The 25,494-nt window shown below is 34.9% G+C and overlaps 1 protein-coding gene and 1 non-coding gene across 3 annotated transcripts in view; one reads left to right on the top strand and one right to left on the bottom strand.

Annotated features, from left to right (window-relative positions):
- Nucleotides 1–25,494, top strand: part of CRPPA (CDP-L-ribitol pyrophosphorylase A) — a 321,101-nt gene that overhangs the window by 273,113 nt on the left and 22,494 nt on the right. The gene's annotated exons all lie outside the window — the stretch shown is intronic.
- Nucleotides 13,238–13,337, bottom strand: LOC128775806 (small nucleolar RNA U13). Its single transcript, XR_008420778.1, has one exon. It is a non-coding gene; the product is annotated as a small nucleolar RNA U13 (small nucleolar RNA).

The following is a 25,494-nucleotide window of genomic DNA, read 5'->3' as shown; positions in this document are numbered from 1 at the left end:
AAAAACTTTTTTTTTTTTTTTGCTCTAAAGTTTTAAGAACAAGAAAATCTCAAATGTTGTCTCCAGTTGTAATCTGGTTGACAAGTCTAAGAAATTAATTTATCAGTGATTAATTAATACTCAGGCACACTTTTTTACTCTTGTGTGGCAAAAGTTTAATCTTGTTACTGTATTTAGACATGATATATATAAGCATTCCTTCCCATTCAACATATAATTTTGGAAACACATAATTCCTAACGGGGAATCAAGTCTGTCAAACTTAACCAGAGCTCGGCAAATGTATTTACATTCGATTCCTGGAAATGAAAACCTTGAGTTCTGTTTTTGTTTGATTCTGGCTCACTGTGTTAAAATTAGGAGGAGGCAGGCCATGGCCCCAGTTAGCATCAAGTCATAGTATTTAATGTGAGATGGAAAGAGCAATTTCAAAGCAACTTAAAATTTTAAAACTTTCGGTTAGCATCAAGTCATAGTATTTAATGTGAGATGGAAAGAGCAATTTCAAAGCAACTTAAAATTTTAAAACTTTCAAGGTGTGACAGGGGTTCAGTCCTAACATTTAGTATCTTCAACATGGTGATTTGTCAGTAGAATCCCTTCTGTGTATTCCCATGAATGGCCATTCGGTGAATCTTTATATAGCCTTCTTAAGAAGACAGGTGTTGGTCTTAATAGTTAAAATGAGTTGTAAAGATTCTAAAGTAAAAAGGAAGTTGCTGATTGTTTCCAAATGAGGGGAAATTATTAAGTAGATTCCCGTTCCCTAAATATTCTGTGGAGATTGTACAGCACAAGGTTTTGATAAACCTGTCATTAAAAAGTCATTTGCTCATTTAAAGTCTTAATTTGAGTGTATGAGTAAAAGGTTTTAAGTAATTATGGCTCAAAAGCACTGTGACTATATGAAATAGCACCAGTTTTTATTGTATGTAGAATGTCCCAATTAGATGAAATGAGCTTCTATTAATACTTGATGTTTCTATTTAAAAAGCTAAATGATTATATGGATGTAGTTAGAACTTTAATTTTTATGAGTCCGTTTGGTGGTATCTTCAAGAACTATTTCAGTGAATAGGATACCACATACTACTTTTTAATAAAAATGTTAAGCTTGAATCCTAAATTTTGAAGAAACCGAGAATACTAGATAAGGGCCTTAATGTTCTCCATACTAAATGCACTGCCTTTATATGACCAGTCACGTCATATTTATTACCACGTAATTAGAAATCACTGGCACTGGCCTGTGAAAGATGCCTGCATGTTTCCTGGACATCCCATATAGAATGCTCTTCTGCATAGGGCATTCAATAACACCACCATAAACTTGGTCTGTCTTTCCATGCTGTGGCAAGATAGAATGCCGATGTTCTAACTTCACTACCTAATAGCTTCTCTGGAAAGCATTTAAAAGTAGAGATTTTTAGCGGTAGATGACAGAAGCTCAAGTGAATGTTAAAAGGTCTAATTGGCTTTATTAATTGATGCATGAATCAACAGCATCCAGTCTAGGAAAGGGTAGCTCCTAGGAATTGTGGAAATGGAAAGATTTTATGGGCAGAATTGGATGGGACAGTTAGCAAAACAAAGATTGTTTCAGGCAAGGTCACCTTCCCTGAGAGGAAGAGAAAAGGGTCTTACTAGGTGGATTGCCTCATCATCCTTTAGGGAACGGAGAGGGCCCCTGTGACAGATTACCTCATTGGTGCTGACCAGAAAAATCCTGACTGACCAGGACTAGTTTCTCAGGGAGGCTGAGATTACAAATAGGTTAGGTATTAAGCCCTGGTTTGGGGACTTGACCTAGCACAGGTGATGCCATTTGAGGCCTGTGTGTTTTTTTAACCCTGGAATTCATCCCAGGTGAATCTGAGTCAACTCAGTTACTTCCACATCGCCAATGGCTTTGTTCGTGGCTACGTGGTGAAACAAACCATATGTAGACCTGACTTTTTTTAAAGCCCATGTTTGTTCTAAAATCAGTTTTGTTGTGCATAGATGAAATTCTGGTTTGTGTTTGCTATGGATTTCTCTTTACTTAGTATCACACTTATAATGATGCTTACAAAATACTGTTTATGATAATAGGCTGCTTAGAGGTTACTTTTCTTTCTTTCTGAAGATAAAGTAAAAAACAAATAAAACAAGACATTTTCAAACTTGGAAATAGTTAACTTTAAAATTAAACTTGAGGCTTTACTGATCCTTAACACGCAATATTCATTTTTCTGGATATAAATTGTTTCAAGCCCAAATGGTGCATTAAGATGTTTCAGAAACTTTACCGAGACGCCTTATTTTTGTTTACCACTTAAAATTGTTTTCTCCTGCATGAACTGAAACCTTGTGGTTATAGTCGTTGCTTATCCACTTGTTTCACTGTAGCATATCAGCTAGGTTTTTATTGTATTTGGCAGACTTGTTTATTTAAGAAAGCCTTAACAAACATTTTTGAAATACTAGTTGGCAAGAAAATTGAGAAAAACAAAACAAAACAACTTGTTCATACACACAGGTTTGCATGATTGCCCTCTCCTGAGGCAACAGTGTCATTACTTTTTACAAAGGGTTAGAAATGAGAGCTGACAGTCATTTGCAGATCAAATCCTACTTCGTTTGGCAAGTAGCCACATTCTCTGCGACACAGTCTGCTTAATCTGGGCCACACGTCTGTTGTCTTCTAATTTAAGTTTTTTTAGATTCAAACACTCTCGAAGAAAGGCCACCCCCTACTATCACGTACATACCAAATTTTTATGCTGTTTTTATATTAATACCATAGAATATTACAGAATACGCCTTCATAAGCTTTACAGAAAGACTTAGAGATTTGCATATGAGATGCGTATCTTGCAGTTGATTTTGAATTCTGTTTACAACTATTTTCTGCCTTTGCTCTCTTCCCTTATGATGGAAAGTGTGATGGGATTAAATTATTGTTAATACAGCTCACCCTTGAACAGCATGGGTTTGAACTGTGTGGATCCACTTACATGCAGATTTTTTCGATAGATACAGTACCATACTGTAAATGTATTTCTTTCTAAAGTTTTCTTAATATTTTTTCTACCTTCCTTTATTGTAAGAATATAGTGTATAATATGACCTACAAAGTATGTGTTAATCGACTGTTAACGTTATAGGTCAGCCTTCTGGTCAACAGTAGGCTATTAAAGTTTTGGGGGAGTCCAAAGTTATGCACAGATTTTCAAGTACATGAGAGTTAAGCGCTCATAACCCCCATATTGTCCAAGGATCAACTGTATAATGATTGCTGCGTATGACTGTCATCACTAATATCATTAGGAAAAACATTATAATAATGCCCCTTGTAGGGGAACTTTTTTGTTTTATAATTTTTGTTAGTATACAGAGATAATTGAAATGAATATTATTTATTTGCAGAATAATAATTACTGTATATTTATCCATTGTGCCCTGGCTTTACTTTATAATCACACTCTAAATATTTTGTATTAGCCAGGAATTCATAAATATTTCATTGTTGATAAAGAGAAAAGAATTACTTTTAATGAAAATGAGAAGTACAGTTTCAGAGTGGAAAACATATCCTTCCCAAGTTTTCTGGAGAATATATTTTGAAGAGAAAAAAGCATGTATGTCCAACTCTGCTGAAAGTGTTGTGTATGTGTGAAGATAACTTCAAAGGAGTTATATAAGAAATTGCACTGGGGGAGATGCAATGTGTGTATAAATAAGTGCCACATTCGATAGTGCAAGTAGCAGGTGGAATAGATAGTTTAAGGGCTAGAAGAGACAGATCATTCTGCTCAAGGGGATTGAGAAATGCTTTATGGAATAGATATCAATATCAAATGCCTAACATTGAAAAATCTAAGGGGTGCCTGGATAGCTCAGCCGCTTGAGATTTGGACTTTGGCTCAGGTCTTGATCTTGTGGATCACATGTTCAAGCCCCACGTTGGGCTCTGTGCTGACAGCTCAGAGGCTGGAGCCTACTTCAGATTCTGTGTCTCCATCTCTCTCTGCCCCTTCCCTGCTCATGCTCTGTCTCTCTTTCTCTCTCAAATAAAATAAAAACATTAAAAAAAAATCTGAAAGACCACAGTTACAAGAATGAGGGCAGGAACTAAATAATCATTGTGTTAATTAAGGGTATGACAAGCCTTGCAGATAATTGGCAGTAAATACATAATTGTAGCACAGATTTTACTGTTGGATTTTTAACTAAAGCAAAACTTATACTGAGAGTAATAGATTTTGTTAGACAAGTAATGACAAAAATGGTAGAAAGCTTGAGATACTTGGTACTGTGCCTTCATTTATTCTTTGAACGATACTTTTTGGAACTGTACTATGTGCTGGGATAGGTAAAAGGCACTAAAATAAGGCAGATGTGTTCCGACCCTCAAAGAGCTTAGAGTATAACTGGGTTTAGGTAGGGAAATTCATGTTTTACTGTTTTTGGATGGCAAGTTCTGTTGTTTAATTCTTGAACGTAGATAAGTAAGCAACTACTACGTAAATAGCATCAGTCATATGAAAGCCATGCTTGGCAGAAGACACGCATGCACAGAAGAATGGAAGCATGTGTGGTTACAAAGTTAGGGCATGTTGTAATCACACATACTTACATCATGCTACTGATGGAAGGTTTGATTTAAAAGATGACTCCTTGGAGGTTGATAAGGAGGTGGATGAGAGGCATGTCGCATGCGTCAGATGAGTGCTTTTCCAAAAGCTAGGGGCTTGCCTCTTGATGTGAGAGGTTGAGGCTGTCACTTGTGACATCATCCCAGTTTTATGATTTCAAAAGTGATGAATGTAAAGTTGATTAGGTTCTATTAAAAGTTCAAAAATGATAAGTTATGTATGAGAAACTCTGTTGCTTAAGGCTTTTGTCCTCAATTTTTTAGTATAAAGTATGTGCTATTTTACTTGTTATTTGAGGTGTTTATCTACTAAATATTCTTTAGAGAGGAATGCATTTGATGATAAGCATAGATACTGATCGACAGCATATAAAATATAAGCTTTAGCCAACTTAGTAAGAATAGTGGCACCCCCCCAAAATGCCCATGCCCTACCTCCTGGAACCTGCAAATATGTTACCTTACATGGCAAAAGAAAAGTAAGGTTGCAGATGCAAATAAGGTTGCTAATCAGTTGACTTTAAATAGGCAGATGATCCTGCATCATCTGAGTTGGCCCAATGTATTCACAAGGGTACTTAAAAGTGGAAGACGAAGGCAAAAGGCTCACTGATGTGAAGCGAGAAAGATGTGACCAGCTATTGCTGGCTTTGAAGATGGAAGGAGGCTACAAGCCAAAGAATATGGGTAATTTCTAGAAGATACCTAAGATAATAAATTTATATTGTTCTAAGGTACTGAATTTGTGGTAATTTATTACGGCAACATACAGGAAACTAATACATAAATATTTAATAGTGGTAAGGAACATTTACAGGTTACTGTTAGAAAATGTTTGAAACAAAATATATATTAGTGACAACAAGAAGTTGGAGAATAAAATGTCAAAATTAATAGAATTTAAGAGGTTCCTGGGTGGCTCATTTGGTTAAGTGTTCGACTTTTGATTTTGGCTCAGGTCATGACTTCATGACTTTTGGCTCAGGTCATGATCTCAAGCTCCAAGTTGGACTCTGTGCTGACAGCATGGAGCCTGCTTGGGATTCTTTCTCTTCCTCTCTCTACCCTTTCCCTGCTTGCTCGTTCTCTCTTTCTCTCTCTCTCTCTCTAAATAAATAAAAATTAATTAAAATATATTAGAATTTAATATCATAGTTTAAAATCATGATTTGTTTAGAATAAGTGTGAGCCTTAGAGTACTTTTTTTTTTTTTTTTAATATTTGCTGGTGAAGCAACAATTTGAATCTAACCACATGAAGCTCATTGGCATGATTTAGGGATTTTTAAAAGGGGATGTACGTACTTTTAAATATAATGCAGAATTATAAATATGCTGGCACCCATATTATTTGGATATTGACAGTATAATAAAGTACCTCAAATCTGAGGAATCATGTTTTATATGTCATGACATTGGTGAAAAGATTTTCTTAATCCTTATTTTCTTAAAGTTTCTAATATTCATAATGAAGTATGTGTATCTTTGTGTACATGTACATGTCTGTGTGTGGGGATGTGTGCTTTAACAAAATAAGAATCATTTTCTCTGGGTTACAAATGGTACCATAATGAGCTTTCCCAGGAAAAGTTTTGGTATTGGGGCCAGGTCTCCTGTATAAGGGATTGAATACAGGACCATATATGTTTCTGCAACTTAAAATGAACCATGTGCAAAATACATTTGGACTCTTAAAGCAAATGTGCAGTTAGTAATTTCTCAAGAATTTTAAAGAGCCCCTCATGAAGGTTGTCAGTGAAGAGCTAGCAGCTGATTGTCCTTTCAGAAATATTACTTATCTTTGAAAAACTTCTTTTTGCCTTGGTTTTCCAGCCATCAGTCTCTCCCAAGAGAACTTTGAACTTAGGTATCACAGAAAGTTCCAGGGATATCAAACACTTCACTTGGTACGTGCTTCCATAACACCGAGGGCCTTCCCTTTGAGGCTTAAGTTATAAAGCGTGTTTCCAAAAGCTTAAATCTTTCAAAGTTAGCCAGTAAACTGCACTGTGGCTGTTGTATACAGTGGAATAGAATATCTTATTTGGAAGAGACATTAGTTTCTCCCACTTACAGGTTGATACTCTTCCTGAGATCAGAAATTTTGTGTCCGTTAATAAAACAATATTGCTGGACTGAGATTTAGTACATGTAAAGATAAATCTCACTACTTGCTGCTTGCTTTATCTCTTTGAATTTAAATTTCCTTTTCTCTTTGGACCCTTTTGTGGCCTACTTTCTGGTTGTGAGGCTCAAATGACATAATATATTAGAGACTCATGTGAAATAATCTAAGGCATGGGTTTTCAGTATTTTCTCCTCTGCAACCTCCCCCCCCCCCGCCCCCAACGCCAAAGTTAATGACTGCATGGTGAAATTTATTGGCAAAATTATGTTACTGTATAATACTCATGGAAACTGATGATTTATATTGACTTATAAGATGCTCTCAGTAGTCAGGCAGCAAAGAAGCCAGTTTAACCCAGCAGTTTCCACACTTAGCAGACTCTGATACCCTTTTGTCACAGAACATACAGTACATGTTGTTTAACGTTGTTTGGAAACTGCCTTCATGCAGAAACTTACATGTAAGGAAACTAAGGGCTCAGGAGTTTATGGTTGGAACATGGCAGTGGAGGGAGGTACTGCACCTTTACAATCAATTGAAATTCCTTTATTTTCTTCTTCATTTTGCAGGTAGAGAACCACAGAGGTTTATAAAGGTTTCTATGGGACTAGGGGTTTCAGAAATAATTCTTAGTATCTTTAATTGCATAACTTTAAAAAATTTACTTATTGTTAGTACTATTATCGTCGTCATTATATCTCGTTTGATCTTAACTCGCCTCTTTTCAAAGTGTTTGTGGTGACTCTAGTAAAAATTGTGCGTGACATCATTTATTTTATGAATGCATACTAATAATTATATTTAGGTCTAAAATCATGTCATAGTTTTGTGGAAGACTTAGATAAGAAATTGTAAAGTTTACTGTGACCATAAAGCAGCTGCATGAATCAGCTTCCCCTTGGTTGCAAACTTTATCATAGTTGTGTTTTCCAAGGTCCATCAGTTCTATTTAGACAATAGAGGCCAACGTGTTGAAGGCCTGATATTGTGTGCTCCAGTGGTTAACAGTCAGGCTTTATCTCTTTAATTGCCAAGGCATGTCCCTGAGGTAGTGTTTATTCCAATTTTATAGGTAAGGAATCCGAAATGTATTTTCTTGACTCCCCTGTTTGTTAGGAGAGCCATTGTTCTTCTAGTTACTTGAATGCCACCAAGAATCCTAATTATTCCTCCATGTTCTAGAGTCAGTAGCTAAGTGCTCTGAATTCTAGTTCTATATTTCTGGCATTTCCCACTTCCTTTTTTTATTCCTAATGTGACCACTATAATTTAGGTATTCATTGCCTCTTAGGAGTTGCTGGGATAGTTTCATAGGTGGTTCCTCCAGTAATGTCTTTTCTGAAAACTGTCCTACATCCCACAGCTAAAATATCTGACTACATCTGTAGATTCCATTGTTCATACCATTGTTACTGTGTTGGGCTGCTATTAAGAGACAATGGTGAGGGGCACCTGGGTGGCTCAGTCGCTTAAGCGTCTGACTTTGGCTCAGGTCATGATCTCACGGTCCGTGAGTTCGAGCCCCGCATCAGTCTCTGTGCTGACAGCTCAGAGCCTGGAGCCCGTTTGAGATTCTGTGTCTCCCTCTCTCTGCCCCTCCCCTGTTCATGCTCTGTCTCTCTCTGTCTCAAAAAAAAAAAAAAAAAAAAAAAAAACATTAAAAAAATTAAAAAAAAAAGGGACAATGATGATAGGTACATTAGTGCTTTGCACATGACTAAGGAAACCATAGTTTTTCAGTCATTCCTCTGTCAGAGAGAAATAGACTTTATGTAAATATGACTTCAACCAGAATTAAATGTTCATCATTCAAGGATTTCTTTTGGAGGTAAGTTGCACATCCAGTGACCTTATTTGTACTTTTTTCTTCAGTTAGGAACTTGCTTCTGTGAACACTTAACATCCTACTTAACCCCTAGCTTAAATGGATTTCATGCATGTTTCTAGCTTTCTGTGCTACACTTTTCTGGGACTTGTGTTTTTATTGACTTTGTCTCACAATTGTTGCATAAGAGAAGTCTTTAATTCTCTGGATGTCTTTGATAAAATCTTTCCTGAATAATGGAAAGTTTTACCCTCTAAATACCCTGAAGCATGCATTTCAAATCACTTTGGCCTTCAAGTACTTCACTTCCAGAGAAGATTACATATGGGTGAGGTTTTTTGTTTGTGTTTTCATTTCTAAGATGGAAATGCAATCATGGTTCTGATGGTCGTGGTGTGGAGTTTGTAAACTGTTTGACATAGATGGCACATGCTGTTCTCGGTGCTTTGTATTTAGTAACTCAGCCAATTAGAACATAAAGAATATCTGATATTCTTCCCAACTTAATTTTTTAACCATGAGGTTCAAGTAGAGTATAAAACTGCCAAGCCTACCTGATGACAAATACTTACTATAGTTTTTCTTGGTCTATTTCAAGCAATTGTTACTCATTTTTAAATCATCTTGGTGGAACCTTACGACAATTCTTGTTTGAGGAGGAAGAAACTAAGTTATAGGTGAACTAGGGTTGAGATTGATTACTCTTTGCTCTGGTGATTTTATAATGCATTAATGTGCTAAAATCGAAAAGTACTTAAAACCTCATTAGAATTTAACACAGGACAGGGTTTTGAATTATGCATTATTCTCAAGAGATTTATTACAGACCTATACTTATAATGTAGGTGGTGCATTTTGAGTAGTTTAGGAAGATAGCCAAAGAAATTTAAAATATAGTGTATGAATATAAATGTGGAAAACTCTTATCACAGAGTACTTTCCTTAAGATACGGGGACTATTTTCGAACAATTGTTTTTCCATGCCTACCTCAAAATCAATAGTTTTATTATAATTTATATTTAAATTACTAGCATATCAATGAATAAAGTCTTTTTTGTACTATATAATTTCTTTAATGCAATATAGAACTTTATTCTTGAAATTAGAAACCCTTTCATAATAAGCATGGTCCTGTATTTAAATTGAGTATGTGCATATTTTGTACTCAGCAGAGGATCCAGGCTTGTCTAAAATTATGCATACAAATGCTTTGGGGTTTTTCTCATCAAGGGATATGAAATGTAGTTAAATAAATAATCTTTCTAGCACTCTGATAATTACTAGCCTGGGAAAGATAAGAATTATAGTGAATGGTTGAATATATGATGCCTTTTTGCTATGCCCTTTAAAATGAAATATTTTAATATTCATATTTACATAGCTCACTTAAATCTCTTATGTTTAATATTTTAGATTTGTTAGTCTTTGTAAGAAAATAAATCAAAATCTCTGTACAGCTTTTTGCTCATTTAGGGTCCATTTTTTTTTACTCATTTACATAAATTAGAGAAGAAAAATATATAAAAGCTGGTTTTTGGTGTTTTGAATAAATTCAAGTGTTGAGTATTGGTTAAATATTTAAGAAATTGTATAATTAAAGCCTCGGTGTCAAAATATTTTATTTTATAAATTATTATACAATATTTTTCTTAAAAAAGAAAAAAGAAGATATAGGGGGTTTGTGGATGCTCATCTCCACCATTCTAACAAAAGTAGCCATGGATAAACTGTAAATGAATGATTGGCCATGTACCAGTGACACATAGTAAAGACCGAAGGAACCTTGATTTGTTGTGAGGGCCATAGTTTGCTGACCCCTGATATGGAAGGAGGAAGGTGAAGCAAAGTGTTTGTTTGTTTGTTTGTTTGTTTTAAGTTTATTTATTTTGAGGGAGGGAAAGGGGCAGAGAGCAAGAGAGAGAGGGAGAGAGAATCCTAAGCAGGCTCCGTGCTGTCAATGCAGAACCCTAGGTGGGGCTCAAACTTACTGATCATTAGATCATGACCTAAGCCTAAGTCTGGTGCTTGACTGACTGAGCCACCCAGGCACACCAACCAAGAGAAAGTTCTTAATATTTGGTCCATTGATCACTTTTAGGCATTAGCATGCAGAATGTTGTGCACTGGTTTCTTTTTCTTGTGAAATGTTTCATGCCTGTCTTCACTGCCTGAGTGATTATGCCCCCCCAAATATTAAAAAGCATTCTATTTATTAAAAATGGCAAAAGTTTATAAATAAATGTGTCCTGGATTATTCAAACAGATCTCTAGGAGATGCTGAGAAATAGTTAAACCTCATCAAAGTTGCCCATCAATTAGAAAGCCAGTTCCTACAAGATTGAGTAAAAAGGATCGTAAAAGGCGATGGTTTTGAAACTATGCTCTACAGAAAAATCCAACAGATTGCTCACGGGCTTCTGTGGGTGATGAGGGAGTCAGAAAGGAAAGTGTCACTGCTGCTCCTGATTCTTCAATGGAGGCAATTCACCTTTGTATTTTATTTCTTTAAGTCTCTGCATATTAATTAATATAAATATAAGAAATGAGATCATACTTCTTGAAAACTAGTTGTGTAATAGTAAGTTAATGAACCATTTACTGTTGTTGTTTTTTCCCTAGCCTGTACAGTATTTCTTTGGATATACTTTATCATGGGCAATAGTTCTACTTGACACTTTTTTTTTTAAACAGAGAATTTAATAATGGCAAAGTAATATCAGTCTTAAATTTAGTCATGTTTGTGGGAAATATGGCTGACCAGACTATGAGTCTGTTAGCCATAATGGTACTTCTTTGTATTTTGTAGCAGGTTTTCTTTCCCTGGAAAAACACTGCACCTATTGAAGGTTAGAATTGTAATTCCAATGTAGAAAATTCTGCCAAGTATCTACTTTGGGAATATTTAAGTAATATTATGAATTCTTAAGCTGTATAGCAGATTTTAGTCTAGGTAACACAAGAGATGCATTTGTACATTCCTTCATTTATTGATTAATTTTTTTTAAGTGCCTACTATATCCTAAGCACCTGGGGTCTGTAGTAAATATAGTCTAGTTGCAAGAGAAAGAAAAAAAGCATTTGATTTTGGTATCACATTTCTCTTTTGAATTAGTATTAATACTATTTACTTGGGGGAAAAGCTCATGATAAATAAAGCAATTTAATTTCTTAAAATGTTATATTTGATGAGGACATTTTTGGATCTGCCATTTAAACTTTAGAAAATTTCTGGTGTGGATAGGGTGGGTTCAGGGGTGGACACATCAGGTTTTGTTGTCTCTGTTTTGGTGATGTAAAAGAAAATGAGAATGAAGAAGCTTAATGATACCCAAGGGCACTGTTCTTACATCAGAGATCTGTTAGACTGCCTGTTTCCTCCTCTCTCTCTTCTTTACCATGCTGCACTCTGCCTCTTCCTCACTTACTACCCCTTAGGGCTTTCTCATGTAAAGTGAGCTACTCACACAGAGAATAAATAGGTCCTTTAAAATGTTTAGTTAATATTTTAACTCATGATTCTTACCGTCTACCATTCACCAAAGTACAGCATAATTTTAAAAAAGAAAATAGATTTTTAAATATTTTCATACTATGTAGACAATTTTATGGAACTAAAAAGTATATTAGGGTCAAGTTCCTTTTTTCTCCTTGTGCTTATGTTTTGGTGCTCAAGTTATAATAAGCTCATACCCCTCATGGCTAAAGCATGAAACACAGGTTAATACCAGTAAATACACACTGAAGGCATAATTTGGATACCCTCTGATCTCTTAAAAGCTCTTGAATGATTCTAAAATATTCTTGGTTAATTGTTTTTGCCAGTACTTCAAATTTAGTTTTTGTATTTCTCAGGGTATACTCAAGGATGGCTTAACTTTTTCCTTTCACCCCAAGATACCATACCATTGCCAATTGTACCCTTGCATAGCCAAATCCTTTTCCTGAGAAATTAGAGATATTTAAGCCGACAGTGATTTGTTCTATCTGGAAAATTATTGTAGGTGGTAAGTAAGCAGCAGACGTCTAGAAATGATGATCTTGTTTTCACATAAATATCTTCAGCTGTAAAGAGTTCAGTTAGAGAAATATATCAGATATATATGTGAATAGTTGACATAGTTTATGTTCTGTTAACCTTGTTTATTTTTACAGCATGTTGGTTTTATTGTTGTCTTAATATTTACGTTATATCTATTTTTGGTCACTTCAAAAATGAATAAAGCTTATGTTGTAAAATATTTTTCCTACATGGTATTTTCCTGAAGTTTTAATAAAGCATCACTAGTTTAATCAGCACTCAGTGCTCATATTTTGTGCAAGATTATAATTGCAAGCATGAATCTTTGATTCTTCATGGTTGTTTGTATATATCATATCATTCAGTATGATAATGAAAAAGCAAAATTCATAACTATCTCTACATCTGGCTCAGAATTTTCATTATTAGGTTTATTCTTATTATTTTTGTGTACAAAATGCTTATAGAAAAAAAAAAGAACCACTAAAGCAGTGGATATTCTAATGAAAAACTGAAGAATAGTGTCAGTGGAAGTTGAAGGAAAAAATAAACCTCTTTTTTGAAATAAGATGATTAAAAATTAAATTTTATGTAGTGTTCTTTTTTTGTTTTTGTTTTTGTTTTTTTCCATATCAGACAGGTAAAGTGCCAAGGTCATAATAATGTTTGAGGGAGGCACATATCACACAAAGGTGTGAACACGTAGTCATGCTTAGGACTACAAAAGGATCTAATATTTGTAATCATATGCTAATAAAAGGAGATTTTCTGTAGCTATCTGTAAACCTCAGTCCTCCTTTGAATATTTAATTTTGAATACCATGTGTCTTCAGTATTGTTACCGTTAAAAAGTATAAAGTTAATACCCATATTTTTTATAAAATAATTCTTAAAGTATAAAAGTATAATTAAGAGCAAAAGTCTTTTCCTCTACCTATTCCCCTCCCCTCCCATACTTAATCACATCAAAAAGGTTAAAGTATAGATCATTAGAGTTGAGTATTTCAGTTTTCCTTTCTGAAGTAGTATCTCAATCTTGTTTTCTATAATACAGTGCTTCAAGAAATTATCTTAAAGAATTCAAATGGTGCAAATTAGCGATCTCAGAGCTCTCAGATGTAGGGAATACTTTTAGAGAGATTAATCTAGACAGAAGTCTTAAGATGTATACATACATACATTAATATATAGGTGGGGCACCTGGGTAGCTCAGTTGGTTAAGCAACCAACTCTTAATTTTGGCTCAGATCATGATGTCACAGAAGGGAGATTGAGCCCACTCTCAGGCTCATGCTGAGTGTGGAGCCTGTTTGAGATTCTCTCTCTCCCTCTTTCTCTCTCACCCACTCTTGTGCATGCTTGCTCTCTCTCTTTCAAAAATAAATAGATATAAGTAATGTGCAGATACACACACACAAACACACACGTGTGTATATGTGTGTCAGAGATACAAGGTACATCACTTCACAGAGTAATTTTATGGAAGAAAGTAGATACCTTTGTTTATTGAGGTGGAATGAGAGGAGGGTAGTGGAAAGACATACCTGATATATATGTATTGGGTATTATATATATGTGTGTGTGTGTGTGTATGTATATGTGTATATATGTGTATATAATATAAACATGTATAATTAATACTTTAATATATGTTTTTGTCTATATACATTAATACAATCCTATAACTTTATATGATATACAGCATTAATAAAATGTATGTTTAATATCTTCTCATTACCCTCATTCTCATTCCATTACAATGGACAATGGATACCTACTTTCTTGTATGAAATCTCTGTGAGGTGCTGATGTTTTATGCATTTGATGCAGTGAAGACACCCTGGAAATAAAATGTTAGTGTCCAATACTAAACTATGAGTTCCTTAAGAATAAAGACCATGTGTTTGTTAGCAATTGTTAGCATTAATTTGTAACCATGTTTCAAGTTTTACGTATTTGAAGTCAGTCTAGTTGGTAATTGGGTCCTTTTTGAACTTCAGAAAGGATGGAGCATATATAGAATCAATGAAATAAAGTTATTTTGGAAATTCAGATGGAACTGGACTTAATACTCAGGACCCTCACTTATTTGCTGTCTAAACTTGGATGAGATACTTAATTTTTTTTTTTTTAGGTTAATTTTCCTCCTCTATAAAGATAAAAGAATATTCATATCATATGGTTATTCAGTGTATTAAATGAGTTTAAAACAGTTGGTAAAAGGCGTGTAAGATATTTTAGTTCGGATCTCTATAGTTAAATATCTTGAAATGATTCCTTTGCTTTTTAAATAAGCTTTCCAATTTATAGTAAAATATTTAATACTTAAATTTTATATGTATGTGGTCAAGGTAAATTATGAATTTTATATGCCGTTTAATGTATTTTTCCATATTAATTGGCTTTAGGTATCACACGGTTGCATTTTTTTTTTATCTAAGAAAATAAAATTGAAAGGTTATTGAGAAGTAGGCCCAAAAATGTGCGAGTTTAGGACACACAAAAGGAGCCAATTGAAAAGAAAGCAGTGTGTTTCTCAGCTTTTGTTCCTGGAAGGAAGATAGGAATACTTCCATCTGCCAGGGACATGGCAGGGATAACGGTCCACAAATGCATTAAAAAGGGTACTGTAAGAGTTTTCATGCTTCAGAGATAAACATATAATTATTACCATATACAAGTTAAAAATAGTATGGAAATAGTTTTTCATGGAAGATTAACAACTGAAGCCAGAAATGTTTCTGGTTGCTCGTATGGAAATTGCTTTGTTAGATGATTGTACTCACTGGGTAAGAAGTAGTTAGTAATTTGTGTGACTTGTTACTGTCAAAATCCTGCATGGAGTGACTCTGATTTTAGATAAAGTTGTATATGCTGGTAGAATTATGATTTCGCTTTTGGCTTTTGAATCACAAGCAGATTTTTAGTAGCAAAGAAAAACCTTCCCTCTGGCCTTGTTTGTTGTCAGAGTGTAATGTTCACGCACGCTTGCATAAGTGTTCATAACAAGCTTGTAGATCCCAAAAGGAGCTGAAGAATAATTTCTGGTGGTCTTTGTGTAATTGCTGCCAGCTGAGGAAGCAAAATTCCAAATCAGTTTGAGTAACTTTCACAAATAACACTTACCATAATTATTAGGTAAAGCTCAATATATAGTTTATATAATAGAGTCTTACCTCACCACAAAGTAGTCAAAGAACAGTCAAGCAGAGGTCTTCACAGAGGTATATTTTAACCTTTTGCTTGACACTCTACTTCTTTAGGTTTATTAAAACCTTCTGGCTGTGCGTTTGAAATTGTGCCCGTTTAAAACATCCTTGTATGAATTTTCTGTTTTGCTGTGAGCATTTCCAAGAGCACCTCACAATAACGCTAAGAAGGTGATCCTCAAAAGGCAGAAAATGCTACATCTTTGCTTAGGTATATTGGAATAAAGTGGTTTTGAGATCTTGGCCAAGGACAGTTAGTGTTATTTATTTACTTTTCAAATAGTGTGTTCAACTTTGGGAGAAATAAAACTTAAAAACCAGACCCTAAGATGGGATATTAGTAAGTAATCATAGTATAAAATTGTTAATTTTCAGAAACGTTTAGCATAGTATTCACTTAAATATGGAACTTCTCATGATACCTTTGCTTTATGGTTAGATTTAATTTTGGGCAGCTTCTTTTTAACTTTTATTTTTTTCAACATTTATTTATTTTTGAGACAGAGAGAAGAAGTGGGAGAGGGTCTGAGAGAGAGGGAGACACAGAATCCAAAGCAGGCTCCAGGCTCTGAGCTGTCAGCACAGAGCCCGACACGGGGTTCAAACTCACAAAATGTGAGCTCATGACCTGAGCCAAAGTCGGATGCTTAACCAACAAGCCACCCAGGCACCCCAATTTTGTGCAACTTCTTAGAAACATTTCTAGTATTTTGCAAAGGGTAAATTTGTATGTGTTGTGGCTAAAATTCAATCATAATTTTTGAAAGCAAGTTGAGAAATGTCAGTATTATGCATATTCTGCCGTATACATTTCTGTATCATTTAATCCTATGTTCATTTTTACTTATCTATTAACATTATAGAAAGTGTTCTTTAAGATGTTATTATGCTGTACAGACAGGTTTCATATATAAGAAATTATTCAACTTGATATCCCTATTTTCACACCTTCCTTTCCCTCATTAAAACATGCTTTCTGCTCTACTTTCCCTTTTTTGAGTGCTACTTTCCCATTAAAATGTCTAGAAACTTAGGGGCTCCTGGGTGACTCAGTCAGTTAAGCAACCCACTTTGACTCAGGTCATGATCTCATGGTTTGTGAGTCCTAGCCCTGCGTTGGGCTCTTTGCTGACAGCTCAGAGCCTGGAGCCTGCTTCAGATTCTGTGTCTGCCTCTCTCTTTGCCCCTCCCCACTCACACTTTCTGTCTGTCTCTCTCTCTCAGAAATAAACATTAATTTTTTTTAAGAAGTCTACAAAGTTGAATCATTGAGGGAATTCTGAATATGCTTTCTTTGCTATGTATATAAGACCTGTGTAGGTCATGTGTTCATCTTTGTAGTCAAGGTCTCCCTTCATATCTAAAAATAATTACTTTCCTTCCCTTTCATCCCGTGGCACATTAGCAATAATATCTGGAGATATTTTGAGTTGTCATAACTGAGGGTGTGGTGCTATGGGCAGATAATGAGCCAAGGTTGTGGATGATGATAAACATCATACAAAGCACAGGACAGCCTCCAGTGATCATTACTCAAGCCTAGAGTGACCATCACGTTCAGGTTGAAAACCCCTGCTCTAATTTCTGTTTGATCATTTGTTCTCCAGATGATTCTTTTTAAAATACTACTTATGCTGTGTAAATCACCTGATGAAGCATCTTCAAGGGTGTTGTTATGAGTACATGATCTAAGTTCTGTACCCTGGTTTCAAACTTACTCAATTAATACATCCCATCCCTGCTGCTGTGAGGTCTTCTGTTGCCTTTGTTAGTCAGGGAGTTGACTGCTCTGGCATGTATTTGGGCCCTGTATCTTCACAGCAGCCGCCTATCCTTACCCTGGTGGTGCTGGGGAATTCTTCTACCTGTACTTCTGAACTAGCTCAAGTCCTGGAAGATATAGTTGACCATTGTACAAAATCATTTCAGTGAGTTTATGTCATTATCTGTATACTACTTATTCACCATTTATTTTCTCATTTCTGTGATTATCTTCAGTTTAAAACATTATTTCTATCAATGAAATCCATTGTGCAAAAATAATATGGAGCTGGGAATGCAAGCTGGTGCAGCCACTACAAACCAGTATGGAGGTTCCTCAAAAAACTAATAACAGAACTACTCTACAACCCAGTAATTGCACAACTAGGTATTTATCCAAGGGATACAGGTGTGCTGTTTCAAAGGGACACATGCACCCCAATGTTTATAGTAGCATTATCAACAATAGCCAAAGTATGGAAAGAGCCCAAATGTCCATTGAGGAATGAATGGATAAAAAAGACGTGGTATATATATACAATGGAGTATTACTCGGCAATCAAAAAGAATGAAATCTTGCCATTTGCAACTACGTGGGTGGAACTGGAGGGTATTATGCTAAGTGAAATTATTCAGAGAAAGACAAATAACCTATGACGTCACTCACATGAGGACTTTAAGAGACAAAACATACAAACATAAGGGAAGGGAAGCAAAAATATTATAAAAACAGGGAGGGGGACAAAACAGAAGAGACTCATAAATATGGAGAACAAACAGGGTTACTGGAGGGATTGTGGGAGGGGGGATGGGCTAAATGGGTAAGGGGCATTAAGGAATCGACTCCTGAAATCATTGTTGTACTATATGCAAACTAATTTGGATGTAAATTTAAGAAAATAATAATATGGAGCATATTTCCTTTGGAAACCAGAAATCTTATCTATTTGAGGAGCAGAATGAGAAGTTTCAGTCTCCTTGATTTCTTGTTAGATTCTTAAGCAGCCTTTGAGGCATTATTAGATAATATTAAGATACAAACCCTTGTATTACTCTTTAACTTTTTGGTATATGTTTCACTATAAAATTCCTTATAGATTATAAATCTTTTTATGACAGAACCTACCTGATAACACATTGCTATGCAACTCACACTTGGATATATAGCACTATGTATATACATAATAGATAGTTATTAACTGTGTGAAGAGTAACATGGCCAAGTCATCAAAAGTCATACTGGAAACAAAGTAAACAGAAAGCAGAATCTTAGCCTGGGCAGATTTATAGATTATAAGGGTGAAATAGATACATTCATCTTTTTTGCTGAAATTTTCCTAAAAATGAACTAAAACAACAAAAAACAGGACATATATTCCATTCTGAAAACAGGGAACGTCCTCATCCTTAAATCCTAAACTTCTAGGAATATCTTCCAGATGTTATTCAATTTGGACCTAATTTTTAAAACAGGATACAGAGATTCATTACTTATGTCCCATAAATAAAAGTGTTCCTTGGCAGTATACAAAGGAAGAAACTTAGTTCAAGGGAGTTTCCCAATTAATGCAATTTGGCAGAATGAGGCTGGGTCAGTGTTAGGGAGTTGATATCTGCTTTGCAAATCCATTTTCCAATTTAGGAATGGGCAGTAGAAGATAGAAGGACTTGCAGTCATGGTGTTTTTTTTTTTTTTTTAATTTGTTTATTTAATTCTGTTATAAGGATTAAATAAAACATGTAAGACAGATTCTGCTAGGTGCCCATCTCCTCACTTCAGAACTCAGTTTTTGCTGACACAGCAGCATCATATCTCAGCCATGCAGCTTCAGATGGTCTCTGACATAACCAACGATTTCCTAGAGTCTGTATTTAAAAAGACCCCTTTCTCTCTTGCTTCCTTCTATCTGGAAAATATCTAATATGCATCATTAAAGGAATATAAGTATTTCTTCTGATTTCAAAAAAAGAATATTCTCTCTTTCCAATAATCAAAATATTATAGCACATCTATTATTTTAACCATTATTATAATTTTTTTTATTGCACATAAGTCCTGTCAAGAGTTTTATCAGGGCAACTGATCTGGGGGGTATGATTGCCATGCAATGGGTGCAGTCTCAGATGATATTGGGTAGAATGTGGAACAGCTTTTTTTTTTTTTTTTAAGTTCAATAGTTACTTGTTTGATTGCATTCCCATTCTTGTCTCAGGTCTTGTGTGAAAGTAGGGCCTCAATAGGGAAACAATGAGTCCTGTGAGTTGGAATGGCAATCTGTCAGAAATGGTGAAACACTGAAAGAGAAATATACTTTCTGGTCCCTGGGATTACATATCAAAGAGGAATGAGAGACACTGGGAGGGGGATGAAATGGACATGTAGAATAGGAAAAGAGACTAAGTTACATCTGGCTTGCAGAGATTTATCAACAAATAAAGCCAGAAACCTAAATTTCATTTTTTAGACATTTTTTTTTCATTCAAAATATGTGCTTCCCTGTACAAATATGTACTAGCACTCACTCTGGTGTAGGCATCATAAGGGAAACTGGGAGTACAGTGCTGAGCCTGGACAGACAAGATTACATGTATCTGGTATCAGCCTAGAGCTTCAGGCCAGGAAAGAATCACATTAATAAATACAAAATTGGAACAGAGACAAGAGCTAAAAAGGAGAGGTCCCATGAGAGCCACGATGGATGGATTTGACCTAAGCAGGCATGTCCAGAAGGACTTTTTTGAGGAAGAGGAACAAAAATGAAAAGGAACTTTTCACCCACTCTGAGATCTGAAGGAAAGTAATGATGGAAGAGAAAGAATTCTGAAGAAAGGATAAGAATGCCTTATGACCGAAGAGAACTTCAACTCAAAAGGCTTAAGAATAGGCTAACGAGGTTAGACTGGAGAGATAAAGGAGGAGCATGATTATAGAGGAGCACCATGTGTGATGTGGCGAGAGGGATCAAATCATTTTTTCCTAAAAAAAATAATGGGTTTGATTGTACTGATTAAAATTGGATGTATTGCTCAAACTTTGAATCTTTTTCTTTTATGCTTCTATTCTCATGGTTAAGCTACAGTAATTAAAGCAATATATACCAATGTTTATTTATAACCATCCTGTAAGACTGAAAATAATTTGTATATTATGCATTTAGTCATGAAGTAAAACTAATTATTTTCGGATGTCTATGGATTGCTCATTACTATACTTTCTCTCTCTTTTTTTTTTTATTCATCTTATCCCTAGTCATGGTGACTTTATTTCTATGACTATCATAATGTTTTGTAAATACACCCTGTGTGGCATATTCTTAATTCTGTCCATTATGGGCTCCTACTAAGGTGGTGTGTTATTTGGGTCTAATTTGTCTTTCTGCGTTATGACTTTGAATTGGTGTGGATTCTTCTTGATCTTCACTGACTTTTTTTTTTTTTTTTTTTTTTTAATTTTCCATTCTATCATTAAGAATTTCCATGTCCTTGATCTTGTGTTCAGGGGATCGAGCCCCATGTCGGGCTCTGCATTGACAGCATGGAGCCTGCTTGGGTATCTCTCTCTCTCTCTCTCTCTCTCTCTCTCTCTCTCTCAATAAATAAATAAACTTAAAAAAAGTATTTCCATGTCTTATGTTCTAGCCTAAATCTAGCTTTCTTACCACGTTACTCTCTTGGCTCTGTTATTTGTCATCTGGTTTCTCTTCTTTATGTTAGAAACCCTTTCTCCCTGATTTACAACTCATGTGAAAAAGTCACAGATTAGCTCTAACCCAAATAAGGGGACTTCTCATTTAAACAATTTAATTTCCCCTAGCCATAGGTTTGCTTCCTTAAAGTTCTCTATATCACTTTGGGAAAAGAACAGAAAATGGCTTTCCTGGTCACTGGTACTGTTTGGGGAGGTCGAGATGAATTTTAGCAAATTTATAAGAATATGTCTGTGTTCTTCTTCCACGTAACACCTGAAAGAAAAGCTGATTTCCTTTGTAGCTATGGTTGGAAGAGTTAGGGCAGCCTCAAAAATTGCATAAATTATTTCTGTAACCGAAATCTTGACCATAATTAACATGGTATCCATTGTTTTATCAGTGTAAAAAATGAATCCATTTGCTATAAAATGGCATAAGTAAAATTTAAATTAGTGGTTTGTGATTTATTCTTTTTGAACATCCTGCAAATGTGGACTCAAATTGCTTGGTGTGAGTTGCAATTACTAAAAGTTATTGTTGATAATATTCTGTTTTAACTTAGAAATGTCGATACTCCATCTGACACGTTTCAAGACTTAATTATGACCATTTGATGGGTTTTAATTTATTTTGCTTTGTTTTTGCCAATGTGATAATTATCTTTTTTATTACATTTCATAATTGGTTATTGCCAATGATTTGAGAGCTACCAAGTTGTGTGGTTAGGGTCTTTGAAAGTATTACATTATTTTAAAGTTTTAAAAGGTGGTTATTATTATTATTATTATTACTATTACTATTATTAATTTTGAGAGACAGAGGAATAGAGGATGTAAAGCTGGCTTTGTGCTGACAGCAGTGAGCCCGATGTGGGGCTTGAACTCACAAACTGTGAGATCATGACCTGAGCTGAAGTCGGTTGCTAACCCAAGTGAGCCACCTGGGGGCCCTTGAAAATATTAAATTTTATAACTTTTTTTTTTTTTTTTTTTTTTTTTTTTTTTACTATTTTACAGGAAAGTGCATATCATTCTGTGGATTGTTCTTAAACCACTTACTGAACTCTGTTCACAGTTCTTTTATATTTTCAAACGATTACTTTTTTATGTTTAAAAGGAGGATAGATTGTATTTTACTTTCCAGTATTTAACCCTTATATTTCTTATTTTCCCTGTTACATTAGCTAAGAAATCCAGTGCTATGAGGTATATTAGAAGCGATGTCACTTATCCTTGTGTCTCTTTTAAGGGAAATTCGTATGAAAGAGATTCCTTTCCCCGCTTGACTTCTTTTTGTTTTCTTTCTCAGGAATAGATGTTGAACAGTACAAATACTAAATGGAATTAAAAGTTCTTCCTGGGTTATTCCCTTCATTTTATAATGTGTTAAATAACAGATTTTTATATGTTGAAACCAAACTAGAAATCTTAGTGTAAATTCTTCTTTTTCACAATGTATTGTGGTGAGAGAACATTGTATGCATATTATCACAACTTTTAGTTAACACAATGTATTCACATTATTATTACCGTATAAATGTCATTTACTTCTAATAGCTTGCTTCCCTTATAGAAGATTATTTTTCTTTCGAAATTCCCTGACAACTTAAGACATTGTCATTTTTTTCCAGATTAAGTGCTCATATGATCTGCTTTAGGCTGTGAGTAAACTTCTGTATTGCCAATTCTTTAATGCAGGTAGGGAGTGATGGCTCTGTCAGCCTAATGACTCCTTAGACTATAGTTAATGAATACTTACCTTTAAGATTGGGCCAGGATCTTTTTCTGCTCCATGAATTTGTTCAATTCCAAATTGAATCAACACAGAATTGTCTTCTCTAGAGCTCTGCCTTGGGTCTGTAGTTTTTGTTTCTGGCCTAGTCCTCTCTCTTTCTCTTTCTCTTTCTCAAGAGTTCTCCAAAATTTCTAGTCACATTATAGCATGACCTGTTATTTTCCAGTATTATCATATGTGTATCTGTGTGTGCATGTATGAGGTTCCAAGTGCATTTAACCCCACCATAACCACCAGTACACATTTGCAGGGATTTAAAATGAGGAAGACATGTGCCCTTAGGCTACCACCTTGATCAAGCTTCTCAATGATTTATTTTTTAATAAATCATTAATTAGATGATTTCAAAATCATCTTTCTAATCTCTTTCTTTCTAATTTCTTTCAAAAATTAGAGTTTTGTTCTTCTGATACGTTATTAAGTTATCCATTAGGCAATCTACTTCATAAAATTAAAAAGTAATTGAATTCTTCTTGAAAGGTACACTTAGAATTTATAACACTTTCTTTGAGGCGGGGGGGTCCCCAAAGAGGTCCACCATCATAATTCTTACTGCTTATAACGAGTAAGTGTAATTACAAGTAATTACTTATAATGAATAATAAGTAACTCTCATTACTTACAATCCCCTCATTGAAAGGTCATCCTGTCTTGGCTGTTATCTTTCTCATATTATCTTCAAATTTGTGGTGATTACTCTCTAGTTGATTCATTGAATTTATTCTTAACGTAAAAATGATTCTATGGGGCTGCATAAGAGAAAGGAGCTATTGTTAAATGAATTGTATGTTATAGAGATGGCCCCAGAGTAAATGGAAGATAGCCTTGTCTGTTTTGTAACTGGAAGCAAGAAACTGAATAATTACTATCTAACAAAACTGTTTTATGTAACAAAACTGTTACAGAGTTTATGTAACAAAACTGTTTTATGTTTATTCACAGTTTTAAAAGATCAAGTTTTAGTTATAGTTTGGAAGAAAGAAACCACTCTTTTGTGGCTTCCTTCCCTTCCCTTTAGTGAAATAAATTGTATTTTTCATGCCACGTGATATATTCAATGTTTCAATGGCTCTTGAAAAGAGGTGATTAGCAATTTAATATCATGATAACTGTTAAGTCAAATTAAATTTACAATTTTTATTTTGTTTGTATTAATTAAAATACTTTGTTAATGTTTGGGTGCTAAAGAAAACCTTTACATATTTGTCCTTCATTTACCAGCTATTTTTTTTTTTAAGTTTGTTTATTTAAGTGAGAGAGAGAACATGAAAAGGGGCAGAGACAGAAAGGGAGGGAGAGAATCCCAAGCAGGTTCTGCTCTGTGGGGACTGAGGCCAGGCTTGATCCCATGAAGCGTGAGATCATGACCTGCGCTGAAGTCAAGTGTTGGACCCTAAACTGACTGAGACACCCAGGTGCCCCTCAAGCTATTTTGATAAAATATAGAGAGTTGTAAGTAAAGGAGTTAAAAGCCCTACAAATTCAGTATCCCTTTTAAATCCCTGACCCATGGATTTCTGTAGTTTAGTGTGGTATGGTGACTACTTCTTGTCATGCCTCTTAAGCACCATACAGTTTGTCATACAGTGTACATTTTAGAGTTCATTATCACCATCACATGATATTTATTGGGTGGCCCTGTAAGTTGGATGAGCTTCTGCTATGCGCGTTAAAACAGTTATTTTTTAAAAATATCTTTGACTCCTAGTGATTGATATGCAGGTGGATGTTGCTGGACAGAGCTCTGAGTTACTAGGGCTTTTGAATCTTGTTTCCTGACAAACAAGATAGATCTGCATGAATCTAACAGAGTTTGCCTTTGGACTTCCCTAAAATTTGACTCCCTTGTGGCTTATCTATAGTCACTATTCCTCTTCCGTAACTTAACTTGTTGTTTTGTTGCTTTATACACCCTAGCAATAAGCTATACATCAGGCTGCGGGAAATGGCAACTGATTCTTTTCTTTTGAAGGGAAGAAGAATAAGTACTTAGAATCTTAGGATGTTTAAATCTCAAGCATATTAAAATATAGCACTTATTGGGGCACTTGCGTGGCTAAACTGGTTAAGCGTCCGACTTTGGCTCAGGTCATGATCTCACTGTATATGAGGTTGAGCCCATGTTGGGCTTTTCTGCACTGACAGCTCAGAGCCTGGAGCCTTCTTCTGATTCTGTGTCTCCCTCTCTCTGTTCCTCCCCTGCTCATACTCTGTCTCTCAAAAATAAATAATAGACATGAAAGAAAAATTTTAATAATATCTAGCATTTATCAATTATATTTGTATTCTTCTTATAACTTCTTGTTTTGGATTCATAAGCCTACTGTAAATAACCAAACTAATGTTATAAGATACTAAAGACTCTTTGCACTCTGTTGTATTCCATTAAATTCTTATGTGCAAAATGTTCCTGGTTGAAAACAAGGAATGTTTT

The sequence above is a fragment of the Panthera pardus genome, unplaced genomic scaffold (genome assembly GCF_024362965.1).
Source record: "Panthera pardus isolate Hobbes unplaced genomic scaffold, ASM2436296v1 HiC_scaffold_8, whole genome shotgun sequence".
NCBI classification, from domain to species: Eukaryota; Metazoa; Chordata; class Mammalia; order Carnivora; family Felidae; genus Panthera; species Panthera pardus.
Note: the sequence above shows the minus strand (reverse complement) of the source record. Positions and strands in the feature narration are given on the sequence as shown.